Source organism: Protopterus annectens, chromosome 16.part0 (genome assembly GCF_019279795.1).
Source record: "Protopterus annectens isolate FY-2018-M chromosome 16.part0, PAN1.0, whole genome shotgun sequence".
In the NCBI taxonomy this organism is placed as follows: domain Eukaryota; kingdom Metazoa; phylum Chordata; order Ceratodontiformes; family Protopteridae; genus Protopterus; species Protopterus annectens.
In genome coordinates this window covers 250,971,517-250,997,989 of record NC_056750.1, presented here as the reverse complement: position 1 = coordinate 250,997,989, position 26,473 = coordinate 250,971,517, and the positions used below count along the sequence as shown (strand labels likewise).

Below are 26,473 nucleotides of genomic sequence, written 5' to 3'. Positions count from 1 at the left end.
TCCCTAATGTCTATTATTTACTAACTATGTTTCACAGTGGGGATTGGTGTTCTTTTGGTGATGCAAAGTGTTTTTGCGCCAAATGTACCTTTTGGAATAGTGACCAAAAAGTTCAACCTTGGTCTCATCAGACCCTAACACATTTTCTCAAATGCTTTTGGGAGACTTGATGTATTGTTTTGCAAATTTTAGCCTGGTCTGGATGTTCTTCTGTGTAAGAAAAGGCTTCCACCTTGCAACCCTACCCCTTAGGCTACACATACAGAGAATGCAGAAGATTGTTGTCACATGTAGTACACAACCAGTACTTGCCAGAAATTCCTGCAGTTCCTTCAGTGTTGCTGTAGGCCTCTTGTTAGTCTCCCTAACCAGTTTTCGTCATGTCTTTTCAACAATTTTGGAGGGATGTCCAGTTCTTTGCAACATTACTGTTGCCCCATATTTTCTTCACTTTTTGACGACTGTCTTCATTGTGTTGCATGGTATAGCCAATGCTGTGGAAATTTTTCTGCACCCTTCTCCTGACTGATACCTTTCAACAATGTGATCCCTTTGATGCTCTGTAAGCTCTCTGCGAACCATGGCTTTTGCTGATACCTGACAACTGAGTAAATGTCAGGAAAATCCTACTAGGACAGCTGAATTTTACTTGTGGTTAATCAGAGTCTCTTTAATTGATGGCAGGTGTGTACCCAAGTAGACTGAATGATGTAATTAAATCAAAAGGTGCTTCTACAAAATCATTGGGGGACTGATTGCACCCAGTTTGCAGTTACTGGCGGACATGGTAAGCCACAGGTCATCTATTTTCACCTGGACCTCTGAAAAATAGATTCCAAATAGTAGAAGGCCCAGCACAGATACTTTTGGTACACTACTGGTAGCTGGTCTGCTAGTAGAGGTGGAATCCCCAACTTTGACTGTATGCATTCAGCTGGTGAGCCAGATGGCTACCTATCTAGTGACACATGGGTTAATTTTTAGTTGAGTAAGTTTCTCGATGCCAGAGTACAGGATTGTGTAAAAATCCATGGCTAAGTCAAAATTGGCTCTATGTTCTGTTTTGCCTTTATCCATAGCTTTGGTGACATTCTCAAAGTCGTCCACCAGGTTTAATAAGCATAATCTATCCTTAAAGCCAAACTGTAGTCGGGTCAAGAGTTTGAAGGTCACCTATGTCTTTGTTGATAAGGTCCATAATGATTCTCTCCACAGCCTTGCAGATAAGGCTGGTTAGTCTCCTGGATCAATAGTTACTAGGGTCGCTTGATGGACCCCCTTTGTGCAAGGGGATTACTGTTGCTGTTTTCCACTCTGCTGAGACAAAGGTACCTAGACTGTGGTTGAAGAGTGCGCCAAGTGATTCTACTAGGTCCTGTTTTAGACCCTTTAGTAGGCAGCCTGGGATGTTATCCAGTCCCACAGAGGTTGATGATAAAAGAGACAAGGGAGCTAAGTTCTATCTAAGAAAGTTATGTGCTAGGGTAGGAAATAAGCTCTTAGTAAATATCTTGTTTGTGTGTTTGAATATTTTGAGGAGCTTCATACTGTGTCACTTGGTGACTTGTTCAAATTTTTTTTCTAGGTGCTTTTTGCCCCTGTGCCTGCTAACCAAGCTCACTCCAATGATTCTCTGCCCTTTCTTTCAAACATACTAGGTAATCACCCTAGTGCAGTACAGGTGCGACAGCCAACCAGAGGGGCCATCATACAGGCAGCTTGTGCCCTTGCCAGAATCCTAGCAATAAGGATGTTTGCATGACCTAACCCCCCTTTCCCAGGCTGGGGAGGGGGGATGTTGATACCTGCTTCACTGTGTGCACCTACACAGCTTTTCCCTGCAACTACTTGCTCCCATACACTTGCTAATCAAGGTTAGCAACAGGCAGTAAAGCTTTGTATGCCAAAGGCCCATCCTCCCAGACATGCACCACAATGCCTCCCTTCCTCCAAGAGATTATGGTTGTACAAGTCCTGCTCTGCCCTGTCTTCCCTCTAGAATGGGCACACCATCTTCTCATGCTAATTCCATCTAGAGCGCAAGCTGCAAAATGAACTTGTATCTCCTGGGCCATAGTCATGGCTGTATCTTTCTATGTCATAAAAGCTGTCTGTTTAAACTGCGATTTGAATTGCAAAAAAAAGTTTTCTGAGGATGGTCATATGGAGTGTTTGTTTAGTAGATCTATTTATGAATCCACAAGCTCTGAATTATGACCTGGGATAGTGGTTTCAATTGAGTTTAGGAGATTTATGACATCTCTCCAGAATTGTTTTGGTGATGTGTTTTTGTTGGCAGCTGAACAACTATTTCACAGCACTAAGCTGTCATAACTATGAAGATCAGACTTCTATTGTATTTGGGTATGTAATGTTTTCCAAACACATTTCCTACATTAGTACTTAATGGACCAGAAACAGAGGTTAAGGGGAGTACAGAATTCTTGAGCTAGTATTTAGCAGGGCCATTTTATTAACAATAGTTGGTCTTCAGCACTGTACTGCATTCTATGTACTAAGACAATTTTTGTAAGTTATGTAATGCAAAAGATTTGGGGACCTTTTTATTTTGAAAGTGACCTAAGCTTAAAAAGGTAAGCAAAATATCACTAGAAAATGATGCACTGTTCCTGTAGAGTGTAACTGGTTAGTACAAGATACTCACCAGTCAAGGGTAGCCTGATGTAGCACTGTATGCAGATCATTAAGACTATTAGATGCACTGTGTAAACATGGGTGAGGATGTTGGTTCCAGTCCAGGACATCTATGTAACTGTGAGCTGATGGTACTTATGTAAGGTCCTGTAATTTTTTTGTATATAGCATTTGTGCAGAGTGAATGAAGACCAACTCTCCACCTATTATTTGATGTAGCACAAACCTGTATGTGTCACAGTTTTTCTTTGGAGCCCATCCTTTTTTAGTAGTCATGCTGGGGTACAGAGTTTGATGTTAATTATTATGCATTTTCGATAAGAATTTATAAAAGCTGCTGGTACTTTTTGTTAGTTATTTAATTTTAGTAGGTGTAGCCAAGTGCAGTGGGGATTTATGACCTAGAACGAGGACAGTTATCATGAGCGTGACAGTAAACACAGTATCTCTTGGCCATATTCCATTATCTACATTATATTTGCACTTCCTCTTTCTGCAATATATATTGTTGGTTATTATGGCATTGTGTAATGAAATGTCTGACGGGTTATTTAAGGGATTAATGCTGACAAGGGTGAGTATGGTGACTTTAAACCAACTCCTGCTGAAGTAAGTCTATTTACTTATCTGTTGCTATCACAGTGTATATGGAGCTGTCAGTTTCAACACAATGTGCAAGACAGAACGGCATAAACAACACAGTTTAATGCGCATAGTGTGCCAAAGTAATTCTGCATTTCAGAAAAAAATCATTCGCATACTAGGACAAGTGTGTTGGACTACTCACCATAACATTAATGTGCAAACAGTACAGTCCCGTCTTCAGGAAATCATATGTATGACTTGATTTAGAATCTTGACTTATAAGAATACTCTCCAAATAGTAATGCAACTACATGCTAGAACAGACAACCTACAGCAAACACACACACACAAACTATTGACAGCACCCCCATAAATATAAACTCTGTGGTACGAGATCTGAGTCCACAGGTTGATAGCGATCTGTACCCCAACCACCAAGTTTCCACAGTGGTAAGGAAAGCCTTCTATACGGCACATCTCATAAGTAAAGGCATCACATCCAGATCTAGGGGTGTTACAACTTCATTATACTCAGCCCTCATCAGACCAATAATTGAATACAACACTCTCTTTTGCATACATACATACAAATATTTCAGACAAGGGCAATATGTCAATGCCCTTCTAGCCTGCCAATATACCAAAACACTTGTTCCCACAAAAAGTGCCCAGGCTGCTCTTAAAAATATCTAAACATGTACTTGCTTTTATGTCATTTGGTAGTCTGTTCTATGCATGGACCTCACCAGACACCTGCAACAACTGAAGAGACCACACAGGTTTCTGACTAAGAAAATACAGGGCATCCAAACCAAGACCAACATGGAAAGACTGAAAGCCCTGTCATTGTACTCTGTAGCCTACAGGCTCTTAAGAGGTGACCCGTGCCTGGCCTACAGGGCAGTCTCTAACCCTGCTCTAATGAAAATTCTGCACATTCGCAAATCAAACTGCCCAAAAGTCACTCGCTCTAGTGATCTTAACCTAGCCTGCAACAAAAAAACAAAAAAAATCCTTGTTTCCCGCCTTTTTTGATCTAGAATAGTCCAGTTTTCAGATCTTGCTGAATTCTAGGCTGTGTTATAGTTCCTGTGTTGCCCATATCCTTACTGGTTAGGAGAAAGCTTCTCTGTTCACCAGTGAAAGTGGGGAGCTTTGAGCAGCCTATCTGTCCCTGGAGGAGTGGTCTCAGCCCAGTAACGTGTAGCTTATTGGCCGTTTTGGGCCATTTCCTATCTCTTTGAAACTCCCTGCCTTAAAACCCACTGTAGTGCGGTTTTGCGCTTGTAACAGACTCAGCACAGCTCCTCGTGGTGTCCTGCAGAGTTCTACAAGCAGCGGAGAGCGAAGAGAGAGACTTTAAAAAGATTTTTAAGTATTTTTTCTACCTTAAACAGAAAAATAACGGCACCAACTGCAGTCAAGATGAACGGTTTTACAAACTTTAAAACTCAAGGCCATTTTAAGGTAGGAACCATGAAGGAGTTAGTTATGTCCTTAATAATGAACCTGTTTTTACGACTTACAATATCAGGAACCCTTAAATTAAATTTTTATCATCTTTACTTAACATATATTAAATAATGAAAACACATATTTTTCTAAAAAGTACATAAAAAATATTGTGAACAAATAGTTTTATGTATTTTATATTTACAGAATGGTGTTGGTATTTGTATATAATTTTAGTACTATATATGCAAAAATTGTTTAAATATTTAAATATTGAATCTTTGGAGTTGTTTTTAACATTGTATTTGTCTAAATTGTGAAAACTTGATTTATTTGAAGTTAATTGTAGTTAATTGTTCAATGATTCAATTATGAATGTGATTATATAAGTTGTAACATTTGTGTGTATAGTTGTCTGAAGAAGTGCGGAGAGCATCTGCATGAAAGCGCTTACTTAGTAAAAAGTTTGTAAAACCGTTCATCTTGACTGCAGTTGGTGCCGTTATTTTTCTGTTTATTAGTTTTGGTTTTCAGTTTGGAGTTTATGGCTAACCATAGCGGAATCCAACCATCGCAGTCACTTGGAACGTTTCTAACCAACACCGAAGCCGGGTTGCCTCTTAATGAGGACAGTGGAACAGATGGCAACCTAACGGCTTTAATTCAACGTCTCACTCAGCGAGTGGATGATTTGGCATCTCAATTTAATACCCGGTTTCCTGAGCCAACACCGGCTGTTCGTCCGAGAACAGGAGTTAGTTTTTTTACAGACCCCACTTGTACTGAGGTCTGTATCGGACACTAATGCTGTAGAGCAATTGAATATATCTGGTAACTCAACCGATAATATTCTTAACGCACAGTCAGTAAGGAATGAATCTAATTTGAGCGGAACTAATTTTTTGGTAAACGCAAGAACCAATATGCCCGTTCACAAAACTCCTTCTCTAATGGAATTTATCAAAGCACCAGATAATATTTTTAGCAGCAACGAAACTCAAACTAGCAATATGGATCAAAATGAACTTGCTAGTGGCAACAATATTGTTTCAAGGTTAAAAGAATTTGATTCAGTTCTTTTAAAATATAAGAAACTGCAAGCTGAAACAATTTATTTCCGTGAATGCATTAATCAGAGCATTGTGCCGAAGGGATTAAGACAGTGGAAATATCCCTCGGGAGTCATAAAGGATTCCATTTTCCACAAACAGTTAATCCAGTTTTTCAACCAGCAAGGTCTCAATTTTTTAGAACTGTTAATTGGGGCATATAACAATCAAATGATCGACTTGAAAACACAATTAGAGATTTTGGAAAAAGAAATTAAAGATGACAAGGACTTTTTGAGTTACGAATATGATTTTGGGCGTATATTCATTACTATCAATTCTTTATTGAACAAAATTAACGAAACAAAAAAGCGTAAGTTAAACAGAGACAAAATAGCCTATAATAAAAATATGGCATATCCTGACCCTCCCCTCTTGTTCAATACAGTGGTACAACCTCAGGCGACTTCTCGCCCAAATTCACGCTACAACTTTGACAATAACAATGACCAGATTTCAGATATTGATCTAGACGAGTTCCCTCCGCTTTTAGCGGATTCACAAACACATAATGGAGAAGTTAATCCAGGACCCAGAAGAAGTGAGAGAATTCACGAAAAGCAACAACAACAGAATCGGAATGACGCCAATAGAGACATGCCCAGTTCATCCTCGGGTTTTCACCAACAGCGGAATTACCGGAATTCCAATTCGTTCAAAAACAACAAGAAGACCCAGAACAGGAGATTTTACAATCGTCGCAAGAAATGATGGACTTTTCCTATGGTATGCCTATAATTGTTTACAATACCAGTAGAGACTTTAAGGTGTATAATTACACTGCCTTTGTACCTGAACAGGAATTCATTGACTTGCTATCTAAAGGCTTTAACTTTGCTTTACCTAGCAATCTTAATTTAGCACATTTACTATGTGATCTTAAACTTTATACTCGCAAATTGAATTTAAATACCATGTTTAGGGGTAATGCTGTTATTCTGAATGATGAAAGGGTCCCCAGTACCTATAATCCTCCACTTAACACACACATAGCAGCATTCGAAAAGGTTTCTGAAATGCATTTCAGGGGTGTATATAACAAATGCAAAAATGTACAAGAAAATAACTCGTATTTGAAACATATGATTCAAACAGTGAAAAGTCATCAGATTAGGGTTATGAAACCCGATAAGGGAGGAGGGGCAGTCTTAATGTATGAAACAGAGTACAACAAATATATGCAAACAATTTTAGCTTCTGAAGACTATGAAGTCATATCTAGAAATGAGTTTAATCAAGCTCTTAATAAAGTTAAGAAACAAGGTATACACAAAGTATGGTAATCCCTATGAGGTATCTGTTTCACAAGAAATACAGTTATTCACTTTTTCTGACATCCGTTAAATACTGAGGCAAGAAAACCAAAATATTCCCAACGGGTACTTAGCCAACTTTGATTCGGTCTGAAACTGACTTCAGAAACTTTCAGAACGCCAACCTGCACTCGCAAAACTGCTTCTGCATCGGACCATGCGGCAAAAAAGACTGAGGATATGACGTCGGTCATGCGCATTAGTACCCTGACGTACTGACGTCAGTCTAATGCGCCTTGACCGACGTCAGCCATATACTTTGGTATTCGGGCCGACTGGGACAGCGGACTACCCAATAGTTAGGACTGCAGCAATGTGGAATGAAGAACATCAATGACCGCACTGTCCCCAGCCCAAACACAAGCTATAATGACCTTCTGTGCACACCTCTAAGGTTTGACTGTGATGAAAGAAGTAATCACAACACAATCCCCAGTCTGCTCACATCATCTACAGAACATTTCTGCACACACACATCCAGGCAGGGCTGGTTTTAGAATGGGTGCAGTCGAGAGCAGGTGCCATTATCAGCTTTACTGTAACAGGATCATATCACAGCCCTGCTCAGGTTAAAATGCGTAATCCGGAAATTAATACATTTTTTCTCCTCATTTTCCCAACCAGTAACTGCTGCCCTCTGTATCCATTCATGCAGTCTGGAGAGTGGGGGCCATCAGACTCCTAGATGATGCATGTGTCTAAATGTTCTGTGATATATTTTATGCCTTACTTTGAAATACAATTACTTGTTAGCTGCATTTTACTGATATCCAGAAGAACGTTTGTGTCCTGGCATTATTGGGTATGTGAACAGATAAAATCACTGATATTTTTATACACATGCATGCACAAACATAAGCCACATCAATCCTAATTTTGTACTTATTTCAGGAAATATCAGCACATTGTGCAACACTGGTACGACCACACTAGACAGGTGACTGCTGTTTAGCAGTCATCAAACTGCAGCAGGACTAAGTCACTTTTATTTACTTCACTGAGGAGTAATGCATACTTGTCATTGTCCCTGATTTCACTGACCTTGAAAATCAACTACCCCCGAATCATCACACTAGCAATACACCCTAACAGCAACCCAGCAGTCAGAGATTTAGTGCACTTATTTTGACAGTGACCTAGCTTTTGATCAACACTTTTACTGTTGTGAGGAAGTCTTTCTACATTGTGCAGCTTATAAAGGGATAGCTTCCATGTCCAAAGAGTTCATCGTCCCATTCTGTTAGTCAATTTACTACAGCTGATTTCACAAAAAAAAATACCTGCTAAATAAACACGGTATGGGACCTTTCCACTGATGAGATTACTGGCAGTCAGCCACTGCTAATGTATTTCATCAATCACTTCATAATTAGATAAGTAAATGCACCTACATGCTTTTTAGCCACAATACAAGCCATACATGGAATGCAACAGACAACAACTGCCATACTTTCCAATTAACCAGCATGTGTTTAAGAGGTACGAGAAAATTAAAGCAGTCGATGAAAACTCAAGTGGACACCTGGAGAACATGGAAATTCCATACAAAAAGTAATTAGTAACAGTGATCAAATCTTGGTCCCCAAAACAATAACTAATGCACTACCCATAACAACAATTAAGAGATAGGTACGGTCACAATCAAAGGGCATTCCTTGGTATTTAAGGGGCAGCCTGTGTTATAATCAAACTCCAAAGAAGTTTACTTCATTAGGACATGAAATATTTGAGATCTGGGTTCATGGGAAAAGGTTAATGGTTAAAATGTGACGGAGAAAGAAAATGTTCATATGGCTGAATAGTGAAAGAAAAAAAGCATCATCATCATCTAGAATGCAACATACTGAGGACACTGTTTTCTGGTGCATTTTACTATATTCTTCAATTGGAACGTAACTGAATACTGTTCTGCTTCAAACAGTCTGTGCCAGAGAACAGTGAATGCATTTACCCTTCTGGCTAAAAAATTTAAGTGTACAAGACAAAAAAAAGTGTAAATACTATACAGCAAAACATGCACTAACTTAACTTGCACTGCAAAATAACAAAATGCATTAATTTAAAAAAATTCTGTTGCAGAAGGGGGGAGGGTGCAGTCCCATCTCCGTCCACCTCACCTCCTCTGGTTATATAAGGTTACCCAGAGATCACACATACTTCGGAAAAGTGAAATGTTTAATAAGTTCATAGGTGTGTATGAGGCTTAATGGCCCTGGAGCCTTTACAAGCCTAGCCCATAGATGTTCCCTGGCATCGTGCCACCTGACATTAGAGGCACTAGGAACTATCAAGTAGAGCCACTGGAGTGATTCCCGGACTGAACTTTCTATTACCCATCCACTCATCAAGATTTCTCTTGAAGAGGGACAGCGAGGTGCTCAGCTTGATGTATGACAAGTCTATTCCACAGCATGGGCAGTCTCTGGGTGAGAAACCTGTCCCTCCAGCATGTTCTGCTGATTGTGGTAATAAGGTTGAGGTTTCTGGACCGTGTGGTGTGGAGGGATTGGGATTTCTTTAGATGTAGCATTTCTAACAGAGCTGGGTCAGACGTGGTTTTGTAAGTCAAACAGAGATCACCTCTAAATAGGCGATATGAGACAGAGAATAGCTGGGGTCTTTTGAATCTGTTTGTGTAGGACATGTGTTTAATGCCTAGAATCCTCTTCGTGAGGTACTTCTGTGGCCTCTCCAGCTGTTACAGGTGTCTAGTGAGGTACATGCTAAATGGGGCATTACAATCAATGACTGGTCTAATGAGGGAAGAGTAGAGAGACAGACAATGACCTCTTTCTTCCTGGCTGCAAAACCCTTGGTAATGAGATGTGCCACATAGGACTTTCTAATCACAGTGGCAATGTGGTGGTCGAAGGAGAGGTAGCTGTCAACCTACATCCCCAGATCTCTTATAACGCCTTCAGTGTACAGTGGGCTCCCATCAATGTGGTAATTAGTGGGAACTGAGTTTTTACCAAAGTGGATGACGACAGATTTTTTTGGCGTTAAGCTTAAGGCCATGGTTTCGACACCAGTCATTGGTCTCAGTGAGGCCTTTCTGTAGGATGTCTGCATCACTTGGAGAGTTAATGACTCTCAGCTTGCAGTCGCCTGTGAACTTGGTCAGTCAGAGTCTCTCTGCGTTGGCCTGGACTTCTGAGAAGTAGATGCCGAACAGGAGAGGGCCCAGGACCGATCCTTGTGGGACTCCACTCATGACTGGTCAGCAGTCTGACTTGGAGTCCACTACTTTCACACTGTGTGTTCTATCTGTGAGCCAATTTGCAACCCACCTAGTGATATAGGGGTTGATGCCTAGTTTGGTGAGTTCATCAATAATTCCCAAGTGAGGCATGGTATCAAAGGCCTTGGTCAGATCGAGGTAGGCTGTATGCACTGCCTTACCTTCATCCACAGCCCTGGTGACTGACTCAAAGAAGTTAACCAGGTTGAGCAGGCATGACCTCACTTTCACAAAGCCAAATTGCATGGGGTCTACAGTTTGGAGATTTCCTTTATCTTTGTTAATAAGGTCCATGAAGACGAGTTTCATAGTTTTACATATTAGACTTGTCAGGCTAGGCTAATGGGGCAATAATTCCCAGGGTCTGTAGTTGCCCCTTTATGGAGAGGGATGACTGTAGCAGTGCCATTCAGTAAGGCCAAAGCCTGAGGTGCGGCTGTGACTGAACAGGGCACAAAGATTTGTAGTTCATGTAGAACACAGCCAGGGATATTATTGGGTCCCATGGAAGCTGTATTCTTGGCCTTGGACAATGCAGCTTTAACCTGTGCTGCAGTAATGCTGGGTGCCTGGCATTCTTCCAGTATAGTGATTGGTCATGGGGGGGTAAAGTTGGCACTGATTCTGTCAGCCAATATGCCGGCAATATCTGTTGGCTCAGTACAGGAGGTACCATTGTGCAGTAACTCAGAGCAAATCTGGGTATTGCCGGGGAGGATTGTTTTTAGTGTCTGTTTAATATGAAAACAAGTACTTCACAATCACGGAAGTAATGCAACACTCAAAAAGAATAAACAATTAATGGGGAGGGCACAGCCTGCCAACTGGTTTGTATTTTATTCCTCATTCCTCAGCAATCATCAAGCCTACCCCATTAGCCTCCTCTCCTCCTTCCTTAGGCACCAAAATAAGATAATAGTTGAGGTTGCAAATGTAAACAAGTGAGATTAAGAATGGTTTTTACTTAAACCATTACCCATCGTCATGACTGCTTATGCAATGCTGGTCGAATGCTACAAATGTGCTTAAATGCTCGCATGAACACACACACATAACTTTACCATGACTTACTACCTGGCAACCAACTGTCAGTGCTTGGTCCCAACCCGGGTGTTTGCAGCAATACCCAATTTCTCTCAAGCAGCAACTATGCAGCAAAGCCAAACTCTCTCTCTCTCCTCCAGTGGTGAACAAGCTGCCCATTCCTAGCTGGCTCTCCCAGTACCCAAGCTAGATGAACCCAGTCACCAAGGCTGCAGGCAAGGCTCTCTCTGTCCAAGGACCCAGCACAAAATATTTTGATGCCTAAGTTTTTCAGAAGAAAGATTTATTTTTTCTGTACGTCAAAGCTTAACGTTTTTATCATCGGTCTTTTGTTATGAACCCTTCAGATTATAGCCTGGAAATCACATTTAATTTGCTCATCCCTTGAAACAGAAAACTACTGCAAGCAATATGGGGCCTCACTGCAGACACTGTATGCTTTAATTATACTGCATTCAACCTCTGATATGCCACGTTATCAGGACATGAGCATTACCTAACTCCTGTAAGAGATCAGAATATACAATGCACCACAAACAAAGGCAGGGGGCTGCTCCTCACAGTATCCTTCAAACAGGCAATCTGCAGGGAGGGATAGAACACTAAGTGGAGGACCAAGGAAAAGGACACAAACTTAAACTTTAATAGAAAAAGACAATTATAAAATTTTCATACAATTTCTCTCGTCATATTCAAGAAACTTGTTGCAAAGTTCCAGTTCCGCCTCAGTCTGGTTCCTGCATATGATCCATCACCCAGCAACGTGATGCCACGTGCCATAGGACTTGGGGTTCACTCGCAAGCAGGTTTCAAGGAAAAAAAGTTCCTTCTGATGTATGGACTTCACCTCCTCTGGCTCCCTAAGGGAAATAATAATAAAGTAATTTTTAATCAGGGTATAACACAGTACTACTGACAAGAAGACATACAATTTATCTACAAGATGAAAGGCAGACTCGGGCAACCACAATGCAGTGTCTGACATTCTGTGATGCACTACTAAAAGTGTAGTAGTAACATCAGCAAAAATGAACCATTTCAATTCCTTCTCCCATCCCAGTTTACAGAAACAAAAAACACAAACTGACATTTTAAAGTATTGCACATACTTCTGTACTTCTGTGCTGAAGAATTCTGGACAAAGTACAAAATGATGAGAAAGGACAATTTTTAAATATTACCTGAATTAATTTAAAAGGTTATCAGAACAGGCATTACACATCAACATATATTTTCTGAACAATAAGTATGAATCCCTAATGTCTATTATTTACTAACTATGTTTCACAGTGGGGATTGGTGTTCTTTTGGTGATGCGAAGTGTTTTTGTGCCAAATGTACCTTTTGGAATAGTGACCAAAAAGTTCAACCTTGGTCTCATCAGACCCTAACACATTTTCTCAAATGCTTTTGGGAGACTTGATGTATTGTTTTGCAAATTTTAGCCTGGCCTGGATGTTCTTCTGTGTAAGAAAAGGCTTCCACCTTGCAACCCTACTCCTTAGGCTACACATATAGAGAATGCAGAAGATTGTTGTCACATGTAGTACACAACCAGTACTTGCCAGAAATTCCTGCAGTTCCTTCAGTGTTGCTGTAGGCCTCTTGTTAGTCTCCCTAACCAGTTTTCGTCATGTCTTTTCAACAATTTTGGAGGGATGTCCAGTTCTTTGCAACATTACTGTTGCCCCATATTTTCTTCACTTTTTGACGACTGTCTTCACTGTGTTGCATGGTATAGCCAATGCTGTGGAAATTTTTCTGCACCCTTCTCCTGACTGATACCTTTCAACAATGTGATCCCTTTGATGCTCTGTAAGCTCTCTGCGAACCATGGCTTTTGCTGATACCTGGCAACTGAGTAAATGTCAGGAAAATCCTACTAGGACAGCTGAATTTTACTTGTGGTTAATCAGTCTCTTTAATTGATGGCAGGTGTGTACCCAAGTAGACTGAATGATGTAATTAAATCAAAAGGTGCTTCTACAAAATCATTGGGGGACTGATTGCACCCAGTTTGCAGTTACTGGTGGACATGGTAAGCCACAGGTCATCTATTTTCACCTGGACCTCTGAAAAATAGATTCCAAATAGTAGAAGGCCCAGCACAGATACTTTTGGTACACTACTGGTAGCTGGTCTGCTAGTAGAGGTGGAATCCCCAACTTTGACTGTATGCATTCAGCTGGTGAGCCAGATGGCTACCTATCTAGTGACACATGGGTTAATTTTTAGTTGAGTAAGTTTCTCGATGCCAGAGTACAGGATTGTGTAAAAATCCATGGCTAAGTCAAAATTGCTCTATGTTCTGTTTTGCCTTTATCCAGAGCTTTGGTGACATTCTCAAAGAAGTCCACCAGGTTTAATAAGCATAATCTATCCTTAAAGCCAAACTGTAGTCGGGTCAAGAGTTTGAAGGTCACCTATGTCTTTGTTGATAAGGTCCATAATGATTCTCTCCACAGCCTTGCAGATAAGGCTGGTTAGTCTCATGGATCAATAGTTACTAGGGTCGCTTGATGGACCCCCTTTGTGCAAGGGGATTACTGTTGCTGTTTTCCACTCTGCTGAGACAAAGGTACCTAGACTGTGGTTGAAGAGAGTGCCAAGTGATTCTACTAGGTCCTGTTTTAGACCCTTTAGTAGGCAGCCTGGGATGTTATCCGGTCCCATAGAGGTTGATGATAAAAGAGACAAGGGAGCCAAGTTCTATCTAAGAAAGTTATGTGCTGGGGTAGGAAATAAGCTCTTAGTAAATATCTTGTTTGTGTGTTTGAATATTTTGAGGAGCTTCATACTGTGTCACTTGGTGACTTGTTCAAATTTTTTTTCTAGGTGTTTTTTGCCCCTGTGCCTGCTAACCAAGCTCACTCAAATGATTCTCTGCCCTTTCTTTCAAACATACTAGGTAATCACCCTAGTGCAGTACAGGTGCGACAGCCAACCAGAGGGGCCATCATATAGGCAGCTTGTGCCCTTGCCAGAATCCTAGCAATAAGGATGTTTGCATGACCTAACCCCCCTTTCCCAGGCTGGGGAGGGGGGATGTTGATACCTGCTTCACTGTGTGCACCTACACAGCTTTTCCCTGCAACTACTTGCTCCCATACACTTGCTAATCAAGGTTAGCAAAAGGCAGTAAAGCTTTGTATGCCAAAGGCCCATCCTCCCAGACATGCACCACAATGCCTCCCTTCCTCCAAGAGATTATGGTTGTACAAGTCCTGCTCTGCCCTGTCTTCCCTCTAGAATGGGCACACCATCTTCTCATGCTAGTTCCATCTAGAGCGCAAGCTGCAAAATGAACTTGTATCTCCTGGGCCATAGTCATGGCTGTATCTTTCTATGTCATAAAAGCTGTCTGTTTAAACTGCGATTTGAATTGCAAAAAAAAGTTTTCTGAGGATGGTCATATGGAGTGTTTGTTTAGTAGATCATCTATTTATGAATCCACAAGCTCTGGATTATGACCTGGGATAGTGGTTTCATTTGAGTTTAGGAGATTTATGACATCTCTCCAGAATTGTTTTGGTGATGCGTTTTTGTTGGCAGCTGAACAACTATTTCACAGCACTAAGCTGTCATAACTATGAAGATCAGACTTCTATTGTATTTAGGTATGTAATGTTTTCCAAACACATTTCCTACATTAGTACTTAATGGACCAGAAACAGAGGTTAAGGGGAGTACAGAATTCTTGAGCTAGTATTTAGCAGGGCCATTTTATTAACAATTTGGAGTGGCAGATGTGTAAAGAATTCAGCTGCACTATCTAATGAGTGAAATTAATACACAGATGACCAGTTGGTCTTCAGCACTGTACTGCATTCTATGTACTAAGACAATTTTTGTAAGTTATGTAATGCAAAAGATTTGGGGACCTTTTTATTTTGAAAGTGACCTAAGCTTAAAAAGGTAAGCAAAATATCACTAGAAAATGATGCACTGTTCCTGTACAGTGTAACTGGTTAGTACAAGATACTCACCAGTCAAGGGTAGTCCTGATGTAGTACTGTATGCAGATCATTAAGACTATTAGATGCACTGTGTAAACATGGGTGAGGATGTTGGTTCCAGTCCAGGACATCTATGTAACTGTGAGCTGATGGTACTTATGTAAGGTCCTGTAATTTTTTTGTATATAGCATTTGTGCAGAGTGAATGAAGACCAACTCTCCACCTATTATTTGATGTAGCACAAACCTGTATGTGTCACACAGTTTTTCTTTGGAGCCCATCCTTTTTTAGTAGTCATGCTGGGGTACAGAGTTTGATGTTAATTATTATGCATTTTCGATAAGAATTTATAAAAGCTGCTGGTACTTTTTGTTAGTTATTTAATTTTAGTAGGTGTAGCCAAGTGCAGTGGGGATTTATGACCTAGAACGAGGACAGTTATCATGAGCGTGACAGTAAACACAGTATCTCTTGGCCATATTCCATTATCTACATTATACTTGCACTTCCTCTTTCTGCAATATATATTGTTGGTTATTATGGCATTGTGTAATGAAATGTCTGACGGGTTATTTAAGGGATTAATGCTGACAAGGGTGAGTATGGTGACTTTAAACCAACTCCTGCTGAAGTAAGTCTATTTACTTATCTGTTGCTATCACAGTGTATATGGAGCTGTCAGTTTCAACACAATGTGCAAGACAGAACGGCATAAACAACACAGTTTAATACGCATAGTGTGCCAAAGTAATTCTGCATTTCAGAAAAAAATCATTCGCATACTAGAAGGACAAGTGTGTTGGACTACTCACCATAACATTAGATGTGCAAACAGTACAGTCCCGTCTTCAGGAAATCATATGTATGACTTGATTTAGAATCTTGACTTATAAGAATACTCTCCAAATAGTAATGCAGCTACATGCTAGAACAGACAACCTACAGCAAAAACACACACACAAACTATTGACAGCACCCCCATAAATATAAACTCTGTGGTACGAGATCTGAGTCCACAGGTTGATAGCGATCTGTACCCCAACCACCAAGTTTCCACAGTGGTAAGGAAAGCCTTCTATACGGCACATCTCATAAGTAAAGGCATCACATCCAGATCTAGGGGTGTTACAACTTCATTATACTCAGCCCTCATCAGACCAATAATTGAATACAACACTCTCTTTTGCATACATACATACAATTATTTCAGGCACGGCATTAATGCCCTTCTAGCTTGCCAATATACCAAAACACTTGTTCCCATAATAAGTGCCCAGGCTGCTCTTAAAAATATCTAAACATGTACTTGCTTTATGTCATTTGGTAGTCTGTTCTATGCATGGACCTCACCAGACACCTGCAACAACTGAAGAGACCACACAGGTTTCTGACTAAGAAAATACAGGGCATCCAAACCAAGACCAACATGGAAAGACTGAAAGCCCTGTCATTGTACTCTGTAGCCTACAGGCTCTTAAGAGGTGACCCTTGCCTGGCCTACAGGGCAGTCTCTAACCCCGCTCTAATGAAAATTCTGCACATTCGCAAATCAAACTGCCCAAAAGTCACTCGCTCTAGTGATCTTAACCTAGCCTGCAACAAAAAAACAAAAAAAATCCTTGTTTCCCGCCTTTTTTGATCTAGAATAGTCCAGTTTTCAGATCTTGCTGAATTCTAGGCTGTGTTATAGTTCCTGTGTTGCCCATATCCTTACTGGTTAGGAGAAAGCTTCTCTGTTCACCAGTGAAAGTGGGGAGCTTTGAGCAGCCTATCTGTCCCTGGAGGAGTGGTCTCAGCCCAGTAACGTGTAGCTTATTGGCCGTTTTGGGCCATTTCCTATCTCTTTGAAACTCCCTGTCTTAAAACCCACTGTAGTGCGGTTTTGCGCTTGTAACAGACTCAGCACAGCTCCTCGTGGTGTCCTGCAGAGTTCTACAAGCAGCGGAGAGCGAAGAGAGAGACTTTAAAAAGATTTTTAAGTATTTTTTCTACCTTCCTAACTGTGACTGTATATTCTCGCCGAAAAGCGAGTTTTCTACCTGAGATCTGCAAAACATTGTTTTCCTGCATTTTTTTGTGTTTGCATTTTAAAAAAAAGTTGTAGTTGCCTTGTTTAAGTGTTGTAAGCTACACACTCAAGTGCGCTAGCCGAGTTAAAGCATTTACTGTGTCCTTGTGCCTAGTTTCTGTTTAGAAAAAAAATTTTAAAAAATCCTCATTTCCCACCTTTCCTGAACTAGAATAGTCCAGTTTTCAGATCTTGTTGAATTCTAGGCTGTGTTATAGTTCCTGTGTTGCCCATATCCTTACTTGGATAGGAGGAAGCTTCTCTGTTCACCAGTGAGAGTGGGGAGCTTTGAGCAGCCTATCTGTCCCTGGAGGAGTTGTCTCAGCCCAGTAACTTGTAGCTTATTGGCCGTTTTGGGCCATTTCCTATCTGTTTGAAACTCACTGCCTTAAAATCCGCTTTAGCGTGGTTTTGCGCAATGTTGTTTAAGCAGTTTTTAACTATTCCCGGCTCCACAAAGTCTGCTCTTCAATTTTTCCCTTAGAACTAGTCAAACTTGCAAAAATAAGCACTCAAACTTCATTCTACAGCCAAGCACTTGCTCAAATTTCTCAGTAGGCACTAACTAAGTTTAGCACTACACCCCCCTATAGTATACAGAAGTACAAGGCTCCCTATTCGTCCATTCCAGACAATTAATAAATCAGTTCTTTAAACCATCCAGGCATGTCCAAATCGCAGTTTCAGGTATACTCTCCAGTCCAGTTGGTGAATCTGGGAATCCTGAGGCAATGTTACAATTGCCTTATGTACACAGACAACCCTCTCCTCCTTCCAACAAACACAAATATATGTGAGAGATGCAACTATACAGCCAAACTGGAGGCCGGGCTCTCTCAACCCAAGACTGGCACAGTCAGTCAGGAGGTGAAGGAAGACACTCGCACCACACAGCCAGTCTCACAGACAAATCGCACCAGCAAATAAGACACAAACTCATAAAAACATAAGTGGAGGCTCTAAATAAAAACCTGCCAAAATAACAGAGACCTCCAAAGCAGACATCCAAGCAACCACTACCACACAACAACCTTCACATATCACATACTTCACAAAGTCAGTGTGCCATGCAGTCGCAGCCCCCAAGGCTAAATAACACACCTAATACACTAGTAATTGGAGACTCTATTGTCAGGCACACTGACATCCCACTCACCAGACTGAACAAGGAGAAGGTCACTGTAAGCTGCCTGTCGGGTGCCAGGATCCACCACATAACACAAGCACTCAGGTCACTCCACAGCAGGTACAAATATGACTCTGTCATTGTCCATGTTGGTGTGAATGACCTGAGACATACCTCCCTGGACTACACGAAGAGAGACAGAGGAGCTCTCTGATCAAGTAGCCCAGGCTGGTATGACCCTGACCCCGAGTAGCATCTTACCCTCACCAAGAATGATGCCACAGTATAAAGACAAAATGATCAATTTTAACAATTGGCTATCCTATTGGTGTCATTCTAAGGGGATCCAGTGTCTGTCAGCCTGGGATGACATCCTCGACAAGCCACATTGCTTTGCCAGGGACGGCTTGCACCTGTCACCCTTAGGCTTTCAAATACTGGCAAAGGCTCTTGCCACCCCCATTGTGCCTTTTTTTAGGCAAGGCTCAAAAGACAAACCCACCTCCATAGACAATACCAGAAATAAAAAACTAACGGTAATGCTACTCAACGCCAGAAGTCTAAACCTCAAGATGCACGCACTCGAGGCACTCCTCAGTATGGAGGAAATCAATATCTGTGCAGTAACAGAAACCTGGTTCAAGGCTCCAGAGAACCCCAGCATTACCAGAATTCAACTCATACCATTCTTTCCGGCCCCAGAACTCGGACCGAAATACTAAAAGGGGGGGGTATCCATCTTCATCAAGGATACCCACACCTCCAGGTTAGTGGTACTGCATGAGGCAGCGAGGACCGAAATACTAAAGGGGGTATCCATCTTCATCAAGGATACCCACACCTCCAGGTTAGTGGTACTGCATGAGGCAGCAGAGACCATCCATGTGCAACTAACAGTAGGTAAAATTGCTTTTCAGTTTGTAGCCTGTTACAGATCACCCACCCTGACACAGGACCCCCACTCGGCATTCCTGAGAACATTGGAAAATATGAAGGTCTCACCAAACACCATGATACTGGGGGACTTCAACTACCCAAACATTGACTGGTAAAACTACTCAAGCCCCAACTCTTTTTCCCAATGGTTCCTCGAGTTTATAAACTCAAATGCCTTGGAACAACTGGTCACCACTCCCGCAAGAGGGGACAACATATTGGACTTGGCCATCACCAACATGGAGGCTAAATGTTCCATACCAGAGGTAAACCCCTCGTTGCTAAGATCAGACCATAAACTAATTACAATGGACATCCACATCCCGACCCCACCCCCAGCCAAGAAAACCACTGCGAAAAACTTCTCAAAAGCAAACTTCACACTTCTCAAGACTGAGGTGGAAAGTTTCAAAGCCCCCGGGCATACGGAAAATACCCAAACTGCAGAATCCTTTACAATTGCACTCTATGAGCACCTACAGGAATGAATGGATAGTGCCATCCCAAGTAAAACCAAAACTCACTCCTCCAAAAACAGGAGACCAGTCTGGTGGACCCCAGCCATAAATAAGCTACACAACAGTAGGAGGAAACTATTACATGAAAAGGCAAAATTCCAAAAAGGGAAGGCATCCCTGATCAGTACTAGTAAGAAACTTCGATCCCTCATAAAATCAAAGGCTAGCTTTGAAAGAAAAATCGCCAAAGACTAAAGATAATCACAAAGCATTCTTTAGCTACGTCAAGAATCTGGGTGGCAATTCTCAGATATGCTCTGAGCTGGTGCAAAATGGCACAAAATACACTGAACCCACTGACATTGCCAACATCCTGGCAGACAGGTTCAGTGCAAACTTTGCCCCCCCCCCTTCCCCCCCAAGAGCCAGTATCTATCCCAGAAGAATGCAATCCCCCAGACATCACAGACACACAGGTGAAAGCAGCCCTCTCCAAAGTAAAAAAAACACAACATCAATGGGACCAGATGGTATCCCGGGCTGTGTCTTACACGAGCTCCAAAATGAACAAAACCCTCACATAAATTCACTGTTCCAACTCAGCCTTACCACAGGTTATATACCCAAAGAATGGCGTACAGCAACAGTGATCCTGCTTCACAAAGGTGGCGCCACAACGGATCCTGGGAACTATCACCCTATAAGCCGGACTAGCCAGGTTTGCAAGGCTATGGGACAGCATCATCATGGCTCTCATAAACAAAGACATTGGGAACCTCCAAACACTGGACCCTACCCAATTTGGCTTTGTTAAAGGCAGATCTTGCCTCTTAAAGCTAGTTGACTTCTTCAAAACAGTTACCAAAGCCATAAATGAGGGAAAGAGTCCACACAGCCTACCTGGACCTCGCAAAGGCCTTCAACACAATACCCCACTCTGGCATCATAAATAAGCTTAATAGTTTAAATATTAACCCATATGTCACAAGATGGGTTGCAAACTGGCTCAGGGATAGAACTCACATGGTCAGAGTCGCAGGTGCCATGTCCGACTCTAAACCAGTTACAAGTGGTGTCCCACAGGGCTCAGTCCTGGGACCCCTCTTGTTCAGAACTTACTTCTCTGAGGTACAGGCAAACACGGGAGGACTGTGGCTTACCAAGTTCGCAGATGATTGCAAACTGGGAGCCATAACAGACTCTCCGGCTGACACAGGCATCCTCCAGAAGGGCCTTACGGAGACAGATACCTGGTGTCAGAATCATGGCCTCAAGCTAAATGACAAAAAGTGCATAGTCATCCCCTTTGGGAAAAACAAAGTGCCCACAAACTACCACATAGGATGTAATCCACTAAGTACGGAAGTAATTAGGGATCTGGGGACCCAAGTAGATAGTAGCCTCTCCTTTGACAATCACATTGCCAAAGTGGTTAGAAAAGCCTTCTATATAGCTCACCTAATCACAAAAGGGTTCACATCTAGATCAAGAGAGGTCATTGTGCCCCTCTACACACCAGGCCTATAATTGAGTACAATGCCCCATTTGGGATGTACCTTACCTGACACCTGCAACAACTGGAGAGACCACAAAAATACCTCACCAAGAGGATTGTGGGCCTCAAACAGATGTCCTATGCAGCACGACTAAAGAAGCTCCAACTCTACTCAGCTGCTTACCGCACACTCAGAGGGGACCTCTGCCTGACATTCAAGGCCATGTCTAACCCGGAACTGTTGGACATGCTCCACCTCAAGAAAACCAATTCCATTACAACTACACGCTCCAGGGATTTAAACTTTAGCACAACAATAAACAGGACATGCTGGAGAGAGAGATTTATATCCCAAAGGCTTCCCTTGCTCTGGAATAGAATCCCAATCCATGTTAGACAGAGCCCCTTGCTGACCCTCTTCAAGAGGAATCTTGATGAGTGGATGGGTAATCGTAAATTTACTCCTGGGATCACTTCTTTGGCCCTGCTGGACAGAGGCTCAGGAATCTAGTCTGAAAGGGAGGCAAAAGCCAACATTTTGGCTAGGCTTATAAGTGCCCTAGGGCAGATAGCCTAGTACTTACCTATGAACCTATGAACAGATGATGCTGTAGAGACAGGTACATCTCCCAGAGACTGCCACTTCTCTGAAATAAACTCCCAGTTCACATGAAACAGAGCTCTTTGACCCTCTTCAAATGCACCCTAGATAAATGGATAGATGACTGCAAATTCACTCCGGGGGTGGTACCCATGTTCCTCAGGGGACAGGGACAGTCAGTATTAACTACAGACTCGTATCTCTGTGAACATCACTCACCTAACTAAGGACAACTCAGGATAAATATGGCTAGGCTTGTAAGGACTCTAGTAACCATCAGTGAACCTAAGAACCATAATCTGTCTTCTGAAATCCTACCACTGGTTCAATTATTATCATTAAATATTAGAAAACAACCAATGACATGTATATCAAAAAACCAAACCCAACAAAAGCACTACATCAGAGGGTAAAAGGGCAGAAGCCTACTCTGAAGCAATATGCATACATATATGAAAACATATGCAAACAATTTTATACATATACATTTATAATGCCAGCCTGTTCTTCTTCTTTCGGCTTTTCCCTGTTAGGGGTCGCCACAGTGAAACTCCGGTCCGCTAATGATTGGCAGTAGATTTTTTTTTACGGTGCCAGCTCGATGCCCAACCTTCAACGAAGGCACGCTCATTCTACGCATGTCTTTCTAATGCCACTCAACCGCAGGGAGGGCATGCAGACTCCACACAGAAGGCGCTAAAGCAGAGAATCAAACGGGAGAACCTCTTGCTGTGAGGTTCTCCCATTCGATTCTCATTTGGAATGCCTTCTGCGTGGAGTCTGCATGTCCTCTCTGTGGTCAAGTGGCGTTCGAAAGACATGCGTAGAATGGGTGTGCCTTCGTTGAAGGTTGGGCGTCGAGCTGGCACCTCGGCACCGTACAAAAAAATCTACTGCCAATCATTAGCAGACGAGTTCCGCTGTGGCGACCCCTAACCGGGATAAGCTGAAAGACGAAAAAGAACAACAACAGGCTGGCATTATAAATGTATGTATATAAAATTGTATGCATATGTTTTCACATATGTATGCATATTGCTTCAGAGTACGCTTCTGCCCTTTTACCCTCCGATACAGAACTAAAACAAGTATACGTTTTTTTCAGAAGATATGTAGCAAAAGCACAAATGATGTACTTTATAGCACGGTCTGTTCTACCAGTCCTGTGAGACTGACAAGTGCTGAGATACTTGTTTAATCCTATCCAGCCATGCTAGTGTTCCAAGCCTCAAGCTTATTTAAATTTTTTTTCCTCCCATAATACTCAGGGTCTCACTCTCCTCAGATCAAGTTTGTAGACTAACAATAAGAAAGCCATGACTGCTAGAGGAACATCACAGAGATGCACATAAGAGCTTTCTGATGGTCTGCCAGATCCTAAGTAAAATGACAATTTGAAAATGGGCTGGAGGGAGGTATGTCAGATTGTACGGACTATGATGAAAGGATCCAGCCTTATGGCAAATTCATTCATCACTTCTGTATCTATCATCCTGTCTGCCCAATCTGTCTACTGGGTCAGAATCCCAAACTACTTAAACACCCTAGGTGGCATCATAGTAAGATACCCTTCAGGATAGTTGCCCAAAGGAGGTCCTAGATCTGAGCAATATATCCAACTTATAATGTTTAGCAAAGGTGTGCAGCACAGAAGAAGTTGCTGAAGCATAGATTTCTTCCACTGAGCAGTGCTGAAAAAGAAGGCGGAAATTGCAGGTCATCTTTTGGAGTGTGCTTTAGTTTGCTTAGCAGAGGTTTGGTTTTGTGAAGAACATGCAAATGAAATGCAATTAGACAGTCATTTGGAAAGTGTTACCTTAGATATTTTTGTCATAGTTTGCCAGCAGGGAAGATGGTGGACTGCTTATCCTCTCTGAATTCTTTGGTCATCTGAAGACCAAATCTGAGCCGTCTATGAATGGCTAGAGTACGGAGAATGATAGTCTCACGAAATACTGAACGCTCAAAACAGCGAACAGAAAAAGTGATCATTTAAAATCTAAAATGATCAAAAAAACTGTACAAACAAACTTTTTTGCAGGAGGCAGGTCTCCCTGCAAACTCCCACACCCCCTGCTAATTACATATAGCAACTAGGTCATCACCCAACAATACGATAAAGGTAAATTCCCTTATCCTGCTGTAATGTGATCTCATACAAAAGTTGCAAGGCAAAATCACCAGTAAAAAGAGCATTCACTCATACAAGTAATAATTTTTTTAATATCGTTGAAAGGTGTCCGCTCATATGAGTATTTACGTCTGTAGGTTTTAACCATGGATAACATACTCTCATTGGTCAAAACTGCTTGGGAAGAAAACGGGGAGATGTACAAATTGATTCAAGATATCCTCTGTAGCAATCTTGGGGAAGAAAGCAATAATCCTGAAAGAAATTATCTTTACAAAAAGCTTAATATAGAGGGCAGGAGCACGAGGCTTAATATTCTGAGACCCTTCTGGCAAATACAATTCCTATCAGAAAGTCTTACAGGACAGGAATTTTAGCTGTGTATTCAATGCTGGGATCTAGTCAAGGCTTTTAATACAAAACTGAGGTCTTAAGGAAGAACAGGATTTTTAATAGGAGAGTGAAGAAGAAAGGTTACTTTTAGAAAGGCCTTGCAGGACTTGTAAGCAGCAATGCAAACTGTATCAGTACCATTATCGAAATTTAAAATAGAAGGTAGTTGCACTTTTACAACTGAATAACTGGATCCTTCATCAAACTACTCAGAGAAAATGTAAAATCTCTGGTTAAGGGTCAGAGAAGGGGGAGTCCAATATCTTGATTGGTTACCCATATGGATGAGCATTTCCATTTGCTTTTGTACATATTACAAGGGGATTCCTTTTGAGATGCAGAAAAGCACAGTTTTGTACCTACCATAAATGTAGCTGTTCGAGTGTCTTCACTGCTGCAGTCATTACATTTGCGTTATCCTGCCATCAGGCGGTCCCGCAGTCGGCCAGAGTTCCAAAGTCTTGGTCCAGCGTCGGCTGCTGTCGCTTCTTCCCTGACGTCAGTGGGCCAGGGGTATATAAGATGCAGCAGACACCATTTTGTTCAGTTTTTCTTGCCCCAGATGTCAGGTGCCCCCAAATAGGTAGGCAATACATAATAGTAATAAAATATACAAAAAAGGTAAACAACAAAACCTTCAGTTACCAGCAAATACACCACATAGGTAGTATAGGGTTGAAAGGTATAAATAAGTCCCAGCTAAGAAAGAGGGGATGGTGGGTGGGTAACCTGGACTGCAGCAGTGAAGACACTCGAACATCTACATTTATGGTAGGTACAAAACTGTACTATGTACATCATGTTTCCCTGCTGCAGTCATTACACTTGGGTAGAATCCCAAAGCTGAGTCAGGGTGGCTGGTTCTATAGAGGATTTAGGGTGACTAGGAGGCCCTGCAGCACTGCAGTGGCAATGCCAGCTCTGGATCTAGAGTAAAGAGGCAAGTGATAATGCTTGGTAAATGTGTGCATTGAACTCCAAGTTGCAGCCTCCAAGATATCTTTGGCAGGTACTCCTCTAAGGTAGGCAGTTGAAGTGGCTGTTGCCCTGGTGGAATGTGGCCTAATGTTAGTAGGTGCAGGTTTCCCATGCTGTGTGTAGCAAAACCGAATACAGTGTCCTATCCGCTTAGAAATGGTCTGCTTTGAAATAGCCTTTCCCTGTGATCCTGCAGCATATACTACAAACAATTGCTCAGTTTTTCTGAAAGCTTTTGTTTTGTCCAAGTTGAAACATAATTGTCTGTGTATGTCCAAGAAATGCAGAAGTCTCTCCCCTTTATTCTGGGGATTTGGATAAAAAGTTGGCAAGAGAATAGTTTGGTTAAGAGCCACACTGGATACCACCTTAGGCAAAAATGAAGGGTTTGTCCTTAAAGAAACCCTGTCTTGGTGAAAAATGATGAAAGGTTCCACTGCCATTAGTGCCTGTAACTCTGAGACTCTTCTTGCTGAGGTTATTGCCAGAAGTAGAGCAGTTTTCCATGATATATATTTTAATTCTGCTGAATTGGCTGGCTCAAAAGGAGGTATAGTTAGTTTTTCCAAGACAAAATTGAGGTCCCAAGTTGGTGTTGGTGCTCTCCAGGGCGGTCTTATGTTTTTAGCCCCTCTGAGATATTGTTTTAGCAATGGATGAGAGAAAATAGGAGGATCTGTGTTGTAATGAGCAGAGATGGCAGAGGCGTGGATCTTAATGGATGAAAAGGATAGCCCTTTGTCCAGCATCTCAGTCAAGTATTGTAATATCTGAGGAATATTTGGGACAAGAGGGTCAAAGCTTTGAGCCTGGTTCCAGGCACAGAATCTCTTCCACTTTTCTGAATAAGATTTCCTGGTGCTAGGCCTCCTGGCCTCCAAAATGACATCCATAACAGCTTTAGAGTGTGGTGTTGTCTGTTTGACTAAGG

At 41.8% G+C, this 26,473-nt stretch overlaps 1 protein-coding gene across 1 annotated transcript in view; it reads right to left on the bottom strand.

Annotated features, from left to right (window-relative positions):
• The window catches only part of RABGGTA (Rab geranylgeranyltransferase subunit alpha), a 1,248,770-nt gene that overhangs the window by 650,889 nt on the left and 571,408 nt on the right, over positions 1-26,473 (bottom strand). The gene's annotated exons all lie outside the window — the stretch shown is intronic.